The sequence below is a fragment of the Tupaia chinensis genome, unplaced genomic scaffold, assembly GCF_000334495.1.
Source record: "Tupaia chinensis unplaced genomic scaffold, TupChi_1.0 Scaffold147417_1, whole genome shotgun sequence".
Taxonomy (NCBI): Eukaryota; Metazoa; Chordata; class Mammalia; order Scandentia; family Tupaiidae; genus Tupaia; species Tupaia belangeri.
The window spans coordinates 606,462-618,719 of NW_006207268.1; the positions used below are offsets into that span (position 1 = coordinate 606,462).

Here is a 12,258-nt window from a genome sequence, read left to right on the forward strand (position 1 = left end):
ATGTTTCTGCACTGAAATAAACTTGTACTTTAATTCCATTGTTCTACAAAATTTTTTTTTGAGAGATTTTTTCGCTATAGGGCACGTGCACTCTCCAGACAGACAGAGAGAGACATAGAGACAGAAAGCTAGAAATCACCCCCCACGGGGGATGGTCACGCCCCAATCTCTTCTCCTCCATTCTCCTCTCCAGATCTTGAGCACACACGCACCCACGCCCAGCGTGAGTTTTAAGCCACCGGGTCTGAGACGCGAACCGTGGTTGACTACGTGAGAGTCCAGCGACATAGCTATTACGCTAACTGCTGGTTCCCCAAAATTTTGAAATATACATATATCTTTGAAATATTTGGCAGTATGCTTCTATCTCCTATCATTTTTGTTTCTCTGGAAAACCCTCTCTAATACAGAGGGTATACTCTTCCAGATTATAAAGCATCCCACAAAATCACAGAACTGTGTACAAAAATTAGAACTAGTGGAGAGAGAGAGATAGGTATACATTTCCACTGATCTCTTGTTTTTTTCTTTTTTGTCTATAGTTTTGTATGCTTATGTATGTATGTATATATGTAAACATACATTAATAAGATTTTGTTGTAACTGAAGTGATATTTAAACTGATGAGAAATATGACTTTTTTTCTGATGTGGAAAACTACAGTTGAATCACTACCATATAGAAAAATGATTTTTTTCTGATGTGGAAAACTACAGTTGAATCCCTACCATCTAAAAAATATGTGTATGTAAAAAATATATACAAAATGTAATAAAGTTCTATAAATGAAAGATAAAACTATAAAGCTAAGAAGAAAATATTGAAGAATATCTTTGTAATCTTGGAGTAGAAAATATCTCAAACACGGTTCATGAAGAACAAACCAGTGAAGAAATCTTACAGATTTTGAAACATCAAAATGAAGAATTTCTTTTCTATTGGGAATACTATAGATACATTAACGGAAATATGCTACAGATTTGGAGGAGCTAAATAGCTAAAACCAAAAAAGAAATCTACAACATTTAAGAAACTCTGCAAATGACTATCACAAACTCAAAATCTAAAAGAAAAAAGTACATTGATAAATCTAATAAGCGGAGATAAAAAACAGCCGAGTATATGAAATTATGTTCAGTCTGCATTATAACTATGAGATATCATTTTACATCCATCACATTAGCAAAGATTACAAAGTTGATAATACCAAATGCTGGCAAGGATGTGGAGAAGTGGGAATTACGAGCTGCTGTTGGGAGTATAAACTAATGTATCCCGCCCCTCCAGAGAGAAATCTGGCTGTGCTCTGTGAAATGATGAATGCACAGATCTGCAAGTGGAATTCATTATGGAGTTATTTGTACTAGCAAAGACTACGAGGTCTTAAAAATGTGGATAGGTAGGTCCAACACAATTCAAGTCCTGGACTTTGCAAGTTGAAAAACATGCTGGGTGTGTGTGCATGTGTGCCCAAATTCCAAAATAAGGGAGAAACTGAAGAGAAGGGCTGGTGGTGTGACTATGCCCCACTGAGGAAGTATTTTCTCACTTTGTCTCTCTCCAGGGAGTGCACACGCCCTCTCTTAAAATTAAAAAGAATATATATGATTAAGCAAATTGTGGTATATGCATATAATGGAATATAGAAGTCAGAAGTAATACATTACATTTACGTCCAGCAAAATGAACAGTACCAGAAAACATAGTATTTAGTAAACCCATAAGAAACAGCATGTGATTGTTTGTATAACTAATAACATATTTTAAAGGATTATTTAATTTTTATTTATTCATTTATTTTAATTTGACCAGAGAGAGAGCGAGATGGGGGGTGGGGAGCAGGGAGCGAGATAGTGATAAAGCAAGCCACCAGGTCCCAGACTCAAACCGTGGTCGGGCATGTAGGAGTGTCCAGCACCTTAACCACCATGCCACCTGCTAGTCCCTATGACTAATAATATTAACATATAATAAAACTACATTTTAAATTTATAACCATTAAGTAACATTCTCTTTTTCAAGAAAACTTGTATGTCTAGAGACATATATAGCTAACACATTATATGGGTGAAAATAAAATGGGAGGCTTTCATATAGATGGATGATAATAATGTGTCCTAAAATGCAGTGTATAACTAAATTCTGTGACCTGAGAAATAGGAAAGAGGATGGGATAGGGTTGACTGTGTAGGTCTCAGATATGGTAGCAGTTTCTCCAAAACTTCTGCTTTCAGACTACTGTTGGTTGTCAGAAAAGTCATGACTCTTTTTTGCATAGAAAAAAACCCAGAATAATATGTCATGACTTTTCTGATAACCCAATACATTGGGCTTTAGCTTAAATGGAAATAAGGATTTTCTTTTTCTTTTTCTTTTCCTTTTAATTGCCAGAGGGTGTGTGCACTCAGCAGAGAGAGAGAGAGAGATGAAGAGAGAGGCAGAAGAAGAAAACACTCTCCAATGGGACATAGTCACGCTGCAATCCCTTCTCTTCCATTTCTTCATCCTTTTGGGATTTGAGCACACAGCATACATGCCCAGCATGTTTCTCAAGTCTCTGCAGCTGAGAAATTCAAATCTTGGGTGAATCTAGCCCTTTTAACCACCAGCTCATGGAGCTAGCACTGGAAATGATTTTCTAGAATCCAAGTATTCAGCATATTATTTTATACTGTTAAGAGTAGTTACAGTGTCAGGAAAGAGAGCAGCCGGCTTGCCAGTTTTTCATGGGACTTCTACTCCAGTGAATTGCATTCCACCCAACTGTAATAACTGAAGAAAAGTCTTTACATGAGGGTCTTAGGCTGGAAACATTCTGCAAATAGAGATTCATGTCAGAGGTGCTGTTTCCACTTGGGTGTGAAAAATCAAGTAAGACAAAATTTCTCTTGAAAAAGTTTGCAGTGTAGCCGGGCAAAAAGAAACTAAAAGAGATAATAAAAATAATATGGTTTATGCAATGGTAGATAACAGTTGGAATTAAAAAACTGTGTTTGATATTCAAAATTCAAACTTTGTCTATCAGTCTTTGAATGATATAGAGTGATTCATTGATATTCATATTCATAAACCTAAAGGATACCCATAGGTGAAGAAACAAGAAAAAAAGATTTGCTGTTTTTTTATTATGTAAAACCAAATGTTCCCAAAAATTTCCAAGAAAAATAGCCTTATATATTATCAGAATGTAGACACATATGGTATTCACTAAGATAAATTGAAAAAAGTTTATGTCTCAAATACACTAGCCTAGAAGGCAAACCCACTGCAATTTTAACACTTAAGTTGTGTAACATGCAAATCATTTTCCTAGATGATTTTTGTATTTGAAGGTATACAAGTTTAATTTTAAAAATAGTAGCTCTGGGGGCCAGCTGGTGGCATGCTGGTTGGGGTGCTGAACTCAAACATGGCTGATGGCAGTTCAAGTCCTGGACCTGGTGGATTACTTGCTTGCTTTCTTCTTCTTCTTCTTTTTCTTCTATTTTTTTTTTTTTTAAAGAGAGATCTTTGCTATAGGGTGTGTATGCTCACCAGAGAGACAGAAATCAAGAAGTCACCTCCCAGGGGATGGCCAAGCCAAAAATCCCTTCTCTATTCTCTTCTCAGGATTTTGAGCACTGACACACCACACGTGCCCAGCATGTGTTAAGCTGCCAGGTCCAGAACTTGAATTGCAGTGGACTACCTGGGAATCCAGCAACGTAACCATTATGCCATCTTGTAGTCCCGGATTGCTTTCTTACTTTCCCTTTCTCTCTCTTTTGTGAGAGCATATGCCCTATAGCAAATTAAAAAATAATAAAATAAAATAAAACAGCAGCTCTGTATTACTCTGAATATTAAAGTGGCAAAACTAATCTATTAGAATGGATATTGAGAAAAACATTTTACAATTTTTTTTGGTATGTCAGTAAAATTATTGGGTCACTGGAAAAGTCATGAGGTATTTTTTCTGGTTTTCTGTGCAAAAAAGCATCATGACTTTTCCAATGACCCAATATTTTCACAGTTAAGGACATTTTAGATATAGAACCCAGTTGTTTTTATTTATTTATTTTTATTTTTATTTTTATTTTTAAGAACTGTTTTGTCTTTAAGATTTGTTGATAATATCAGTGCTGACTTGTAATTCTTTCCTCTTCTTTTTGCTTCAGTTTATGCCAGTGTCTGAAAGATAACCAGGCCCTTCATCTGCAAGCTGTGGTTCATTTATATTTGTAGGTACTTACCTCTTACTTGAAAATAGAAAAAAAAAAAGTTATGTCACTACCTTTGTAAAACAGTGAAAATTAGTGTGAAGGGCACCAAGATGTTCCAAACTTGGAGATTTAACCAAAAAGAAAAGCTAAGTTCTTGTGTTTAAGATTGTGGGTTGATAGAATTAGTACTGCAAAGATAAAGCATTTCATTATTAAAGATTCTACCTTTAAGTTCTGTTTTATTTATCTTTAAAAGTGTTAATATTTATTTCTTCCCTAAGAGGGAAAAACAGAGAGAAAGATGGGCCATCCCCAATAGGGTCTTCTTGCTATGATCCATTCTCAGCCTTAGCCAGCCAGGATCACTGGCATGTTTGTGTTCACCTAGTATATACACAGACACACAAACTGACACCTTCCCATGTGGCTTAAGCATCACAAAACATTGCATTAGCATTACCACACCATGCTGGCCACCCTCTATTTAACTCTGATTTTGAATATTATCTTCTGCCTATACTCTTCAGGCTGTGTGCTCACTAAAATACCATTTACCCAACTCTTGACATTTTAGAGTGGATTTATCACCTAAGACATGTTCACCCCCATCAGTGAGACTATGGGCCATAAATTTGTGAAGGGAGCCCCAGCATTCTTAAAGAGTCTATGACCACTCTTACCTCTAGGTCAGAATTTGCAGCAGAAACTGCTGCTGCTGAACTGGAAACAAACACGCAAAGGCGGTCACTGGATCCTGAGCAGGCATGGGCTGGGCTATAAGGCAGCACTTAATCACCAGATGAAAGAAAAGCAGGGTTACCATAATGGATAGTAGAATCAAAGTAGTAATCAGAAGAGTCTGACTTACAAAGATCAGTGGTGTTGGCTAGTTGATCAGGTGTCCCTAGCAGTGAAATTATAGCAGTCTACCCAATTCTTACTTGATCTGAGTAAGTAGGAAGTTTCTAGGTCAAGTGAATGTAACTCAAACTGGAATAATTGGAACAGTGTGTTATGGCCTCTCAATCAGTTCCTAGACTTGAGCTAGTTGATAGACCCAGAATCCTTTGAGTGAAGGGAAGGTCAGGTCTGCTTGAGGAGGAACCCTGTTATACTACCAAAACCTAATGCTCTTAGCCTTTCTTCCTGTCTTTTCTGAAGGAATGTATGGCCTTTTACCAGGGCTATTATGCATTGAGAAAAAGGAAATAACCGTACTTTTGGAGAACCACTGGACACTGACTGTGAACTGACACTAATTTCAGAAGACCCAAACTTCCTATAGTCAAGCAGTCAGTAGAAACTTATATGGATGAGGTGATCAACAGAATTTTAGTTTGATTTTTGTCTCACAGTGAGTTTAGTGGGTTCCAAACTCATCCCGTGGTTATTTCCCCAGTTCTAGAATGCATAATTGCAGTAGCCATGCTCAGCAGCTGATGGAACTTAGCTCTGGCCTTTAAAAACACAGTGTCATTCATTTATGTTAAGAACAATGAGAAAGATCCCTTAAATGAAAAACTGGGAGGCACATGATATCAAAACACTGGCTGATCCATTAAGTTTCACTCAACAACCAATTAGCATAGTATTTATTTACAGTATACATTCTCATAGAAAACATTTCTTGTAGTTAACAAGGGCTTGTAAGACATGGCAAATTGGCAAAATTTAAAAAATGAGTGAGGTAAAATGAGGCTAGGAACAAGCTCATTGATAACATGATGCACCAAAGAGGGAGGGCAGATGAACACAAATTTATTCCTAAGCTTTTTTCTACAAAAAAACATTCATAGTTTCCGTGAATCATGGAAATTCCTTACATAACAATCAGTAAATTTTTACTAGTAAAAAATTATAACAAAATATGCTAAATTCATTTCTTGATGGTTTAATTTGATTAAATCTTTTACTTTTTTCCCCCCTCAAATTGCCAGAGGCCATGTGCACTTGCCAGCGAGGGAGACAGAGAAGGAAAGGAAGAAAGCACTACCCAATGGGACATGGTCACATCATAATTCCTTTTCTCTTTGCCATCCTTTCAGGATTTGTGGTACACATGCCTCGCTTGTTTTTTATGTTGTTGAGTCTGGGATTCGAATCATAGTCAGCCATTGGGATCTGGCTCCCTTAACCAGTAGGCTGTAGGGCCAGCCCAAATCTTTCACTTTTTAACCAACTTTACAGGTACTCTGGTACAGTGGGGAAAAGCCTGTTTTTTTCAAACCTACTTGATTTGAAATTCTACCTCATTTCATTTATTAGTTGTGTGATCTTGGGCTAGTTACTTAGTCTTTCTGGGTCTTATATTTCTCATTTATAATATAGATATGGTATTACCTTACTCATAGGGCAGTTATGACAATAAAATGTATATAATCTCCTTGCAGTATATCCAAACTTCTCTTCCTTTTCTTCCTTTTTGGAAAATGTGGCATTTAGTCATAATGCAAACAAATTAACCCTTTGTTAGAACCTGTAAGTGGGGCACAGATTGCAGAATTGCTAGTATAGGTATATACACACACACACACACACACACGGGGGGTGGGGCGAGCGAGCGAGCTAGTACAGGTTTTAGATAGATAGATAGATAGATAGATAGATAGATAGATAGATAGAATGGTGAAAAAGTGTGTATTTAAAATTAGCCAGCTGGACTCACTTTAGATGATCCCAATTTTGTTGGCAACATCCAAAGCATCATAGGAAGGAGCCAGTTTCACATATGCCTTCTTCTCTCTGTCAGGCCTGATTAGAGTGTTGACCTTGGCCACATCAATATCATAGAGCTTTTTCACAGCCTGTTCGACCTGGTGCTTGTTGGCCTTGACATCCACAATGAACACAAGTGTGTTGTTGTCTTCTATCTTCTTCATGGCAGACTCAGTGGTCAGGGGGATCTTGATGATGGCACAGGGTCAAGCTTGTTTCTCCTGGGGGTGCTCTTCTGAGGATATTTAGGCTGCCTCTGCAGCCAGAATCTTGGGCCTCTGGAAGGTGGGCATACAGATTTTTTTTTTTTTTTTTTTTTTTGGCTGTGGATGCCTTTCAGCACTACCTTCTTGGCCTTCAAAGCCTTTGCTTTAGCTTCAGCTTTGGGAGGGGCAGGAACTTCCTTCTTTGCTTTTGGTGCCATCTTGATGAAAAGAGTACAGCTAATATTAACACTAGCTGATGATACATGTAGAATACATGCTAGGGATAAAATTACTTGTTTAAAAAAATACTCATATTCAAAGATGTGCTCATGCACACACACACACACACACACACACACACACACACATACACAAAGTCAGCCCATAATATCTTATGCGAAGGTCTTTCTCACACATTTGATTCTTTAACATTCTGGCTAACATTTCTATTTTCTGAAGTATGAGCCTTTAGATGCATATGTCTTAGATATTGTAGTCTCAAGAAACCAACTCTGTGCAGCATTGCAATTAAGTGGAGAAATTCTCTTTCTGTAGCGTATTGGTGACCAGTGAGCCAGGGCTTCAGAGAGTTCTAGAAATAACATGAAGTAATTTTTACATAGTGTTAAAAATTAATAGATCATGTAAGAAGTGCTGTGTACTTACAAGATCTGAGTTAAATCCGCTGCGTCTTATCATACTTAATCCTTCACTTTCTTTTGTTAAGACAGTATCTCACTGTGTCACAATTCTCCCCTCAGCCTCCTTAATGCTGGAGTATTATAGGCATGTGCCATAGTGCCTGGTCTTTAGGTTGACCTGGGGTTCAAACCCAGGCCTCCCATGTGGTCCCAGCCTGTGAAGCACAGCATCTGAGCATGTGCGCCATTGCAGCTGGGCCCCTTCATATTATTCAAGTGACATTAGGTTCAAGTCAGCATCCTAGAGATATCTAGGGGACAAGAAGGCCCAAGGGTACTCATACAGTCTGTATGTAGGTGGATGCCCTTGATATGGTTGTGGTATTGAGTTGTCACCTCATTGTGAGTAAAATCTTGAGTAAAATCTTTTAGTCCAAGGTAGTATAACCATATCTTTCTGTTTTTCTAACCACTTTCTGAGTACATGCTACCTGCCTTACCCTTGGAGTAGTTGACCTAATTTATAAGACCCTAAAAATGGCTTTCATAATTGTTATAGGATGTGCCCACTATGGTCAAGTTGAATACCTGTAATACCTGTAAACATGATGGAATATCTTAAATGAAGCCTGTTCTGCTTATTCTGTGATTTGGGTGTTTTGTTTTTCCCTTATTTTTCTTTATATCTCAAAACATTGTGACATTGACGTATTACCTCAGAAAGGTAAAAAAAGGAATATCAGATACTGTATTAAAAGTATCAGTTTGAAAATGTCACCATACTCCCATATTTTGTAAAAAAAAAAAAAATAGCAAAAGAGTAAACTACTGAAGAAGTGATTCAAAAATGTCTTTTAATAAAAGTTTAAAGTCTTCAAAATATATTTGCCCCTGGAGCAAACTTTTTTCATTTAATATTGTGTCTGTTAATTAGTGCTTCAAATTTGCAAATTCTTTATTGGTTTATATCAATGTAATACCCAAAGCTCATCTCATTGCCAGATTTGAATGAAATATGATCCTGTTTATTCTATTAAAATGAAGGCTTGAAATTGTTACCCAAATGCCACAGGAATTCTTGCCATTTTCTCATCAAATTCCTCATCAGATTTTTTGTTAAAGTCACATTGTTTTAGATTTTGTGCCTTGGCATTTAAATGAAATTCAATGTGCCCCACTGGAGGAAACATCTGTAGGGACATATTATGTACAATATCCATTCCAATCAAGCAGGAGTGTACTGAGTGCCTGAATGAGGAGCTTATTCTTGCTTCACTTTCCTCTGATGTGGCTATTGAGAAGATCTATAAGAGAGAGAACATTTATAAAAATTAAACCAGCAGTGGAGCACAGTATTTTAAATGCTGAAATCAAATACTTTTTAAAGGCACAATATCAGCTTCAGTGAACGGAGTCCTGCTTGTTTCTTTTTATATAACAGCCTATGTGTGTGTATATATATATATATATATATATACACACACATACATACATACATACACACACATACACACATATATACACATGTGTGTGTGTGTGTATACATATATAATCCGATCCAGACTTTGGACAGAACGTGGTTGGATTATGATGCTGTTCAAGGTCCATGTTCCCCACTAAGCTCCTATTTACTTGATTTTGACAAACTACTGTGTCTCTCAACAGAGTCAGCCTTAGTTCAATACACCCTGTATAACATTTCAGATTTGCAGTCTGCCTCAAAACACTTGTAACTAGTGCTGTGTCAAATGATCCAGTGATGGGAATAGTTCCTGTCCAATCTACAGACTTGCATCCATAGAAATTTTCTAAAATGTTCCTTTAATTTTCAATTAAAAAAGAGAAATGACCAGCATGTTATGGCTAAGACTCATATAAAATAAGGATGATTACCAATTCAAGCCAACAGAACTTTAAGATACGTTAGGGTTAAATAGGTTAGATGTATAAAACTTAAGGCATGGCACACGCTACATGCCCAGTGAGTATTAACTAATATTATTAGTAGGGATGACTTTGCAAAGGAGGTGGGATTTGAGGTGGATGACTTTTCATCACCCTCAGAGCAGGGCATTTGCATAGCAGAAATGGCTTGCACAGTGGCGTGAATGTAGGGACGTAGAAAGTGTACTGATGAAGGGTGACTAGACCAGTTTAGCTGTTGCTAAAGGCTCCTGTTTATTGTCAACATGAAATACACAGGGAGCCTATGAATGTATAAACCACTGAGCAACATGCTAGAATACAAAGAGAATCATGTAGGTTCAACCTAGACAATGCTGTGTTAGGTGAGTTGCAAATAAAAAGAGATATTTCATTTCCACATACTTCAGTGTATAATTAAGTAACTGAAAACACTGTATAGTAAACAACATGAACCATTCAGCGTTCTGCTGTCAAAATGCACTTAGATTCCTGTAGGAAGACAGAGCTGCTTCTAAAAGAAATAACTCAATCGCTCTGTACATACCAAAGTGAACCATTCTCTTGCATTTTCACTGCTTTGGTCCCTATTTACCTTTGCTGTAGTTATGTATTATGGTATAAACAGGGAATTATGTCTTTACTGAGGCAGATTGTGAGGCACATTATAAAATGTAAATTATAATTCAAATTTCTTTCCTGCCTTTTAAGATTTCTTTCCAATACAAGGACTGGCTTTGTAGGGCTGAGTTTCTTTTACTCAAGTAGAAAACAAAAGCAAAACGAGAGGGAAAAAAAACAGCAAATAAACACAAAATCTATTGTATGGTACAATCCAAAAAGCTGGATTGTATTAAATTATACAAATTTCTTTTCTTTTTTTTTTTGAGATGTTTTTGCTATAGGGTGCATGCACTCTCCAGAAAGACAGAGAGAGAGAGACAGAAAGCAAGAAATCACCCTCCAGGGAAGATGGCCACACTGCAATTCCTTCTCCTCCATTCTCCTCTTGGGATTTTGGGCACACATGGACACACGCCTGGTGTGAGTTTAAGTCACCAGGTCTGGCACTTGAACCACGGTCCACTACATGGGAGTCCAGTCATTACGCCATCTGCTGTCCCCCAATTTTCTCTCTTTAGGACCTTCTGTAATCCCTGATATCTTCATAAACATTTTAGATGTGTAAGAATCAAATGCAGCATATGTGGTTTCTCACACTTACTTGACTTGGCATACTTTTCTATGTAACTAGAACTTCTATTTTTTTGAATACATTTTGGAACATGATGCTCAGTCTGTGACCTTAGATTTAAAGAGTTGTTTTTCCAACAATGAAAGACGCTATTAAAGATTAGAGATGAACATAAATTCTAGAAATACTTTAAATAAGTAAAAGTATGATACTTTACTTCTACATAGCTTGATTCATTGAAGAAAATTAACTTTTCCACTAGACTTGTGAACTAAATTTAGGGTACTATCTTATTCATCTTCTGAATCTCAATACCATACACCATCTCTTTTTCCACTGGGAGTGCTGAGTTTATAGGATATGGGTGGCCAGCAGCCATTTTCTCTGCCACACAGAGAACGATTGTCTAAGAAGAAGAGAAGGCGGGGGAGGTAGAGGATAAGAACTCTGTGATACTGCTTGAGTTCCTAGTTTAGCCATAGTGTATCTGAAGCCAATATACTTCATAATTTAACTCGTGGGAACTTATTAAATTTCCTTTTGCATGTAAGCTCCTTTGTTGTGTTTTGTTTGTTTTTTGCTATGATCCAAAGTGTCCTTACATATTAGAATTATGGTCAACAAAGTCTGAATTGTGGAATTGGGTAAATAGAGGCAAAATATGTAATGTGAAGAATCTCCCATCCATGGCAAATGTGATGGTGGTAGCCTACCTAATTCCATTCTATCCTTCTTTATTGCTATCATAATCCAAATTATTTTTCCAAGTTACGAAGTGCCCAGATAAAAAGATCTATTTCCTAGATTCCTTTGTCAGTAGGTGATTATAACCTGATGTAGTTTTGGACAATGAGATAGAAACAGAATTCTTGCGATAGAATGTTCAGAGAGTTCCTTAGATGATAGCCAGCCTCAACAGGCCTGTATCTTTCACCTGGCCCTTCTTCATTCTTCCTGTTTGTGCCAACTTCATACTGTCTAAGACTATGGGTACTGGGTCCATAGCCCAAGATAGACTGAAGGAGAGTTAAAGGAAGGCTATTTACCAATGACATCATGCTACTGCTACACCAGCCCTAGATGGTCAACTTCCTGACATCTTATTACATAAAAAAAAAAAAAAAAAAAAAAAAAAAAAGACAAGCTCTATTTGGCTAAGCCACTAAAAGTTCAATTTTCTGTTATGTTTGGCTGAGCCTGTTTTCAAAATGATACAACAAAACAGTGCTAATAATGATTTAAACCACATCAATCAATAAGGTGGACCAATGATAAACATATAGCTAAAACATTTGGGTTGACTTTAATCCATTTATATGAAAGCACATTAAGGCTGGTCTTCCCCCCCCCCCACACACACACACTCCTTTTCTTTT

The 12,258-nt window shown here is 37.0% G+C and overlaps 1 long non-coding RNA gene across 1 annotated transcript in view; it reads left to right on the plus strand.

Annotated features, from left to right (window-relative positions):
* Nucleotides 1-12,258, plus strand: part of LOC102487152 (uncharacterized) — a 99,196-nt gene that overhangs the window by 85,005 nt on the left and 1,933 nt on the right. The window contains exon 8 of the long non-coding RNA XR_001369808.1: nt 4,158-4,220. This is a non-coding gene — a long non-coding RNA (uncharacterized LOC102487152). The remainder of the gene's footprint in view (nt 1-4,157; nt 4,221-12,258) is intronic.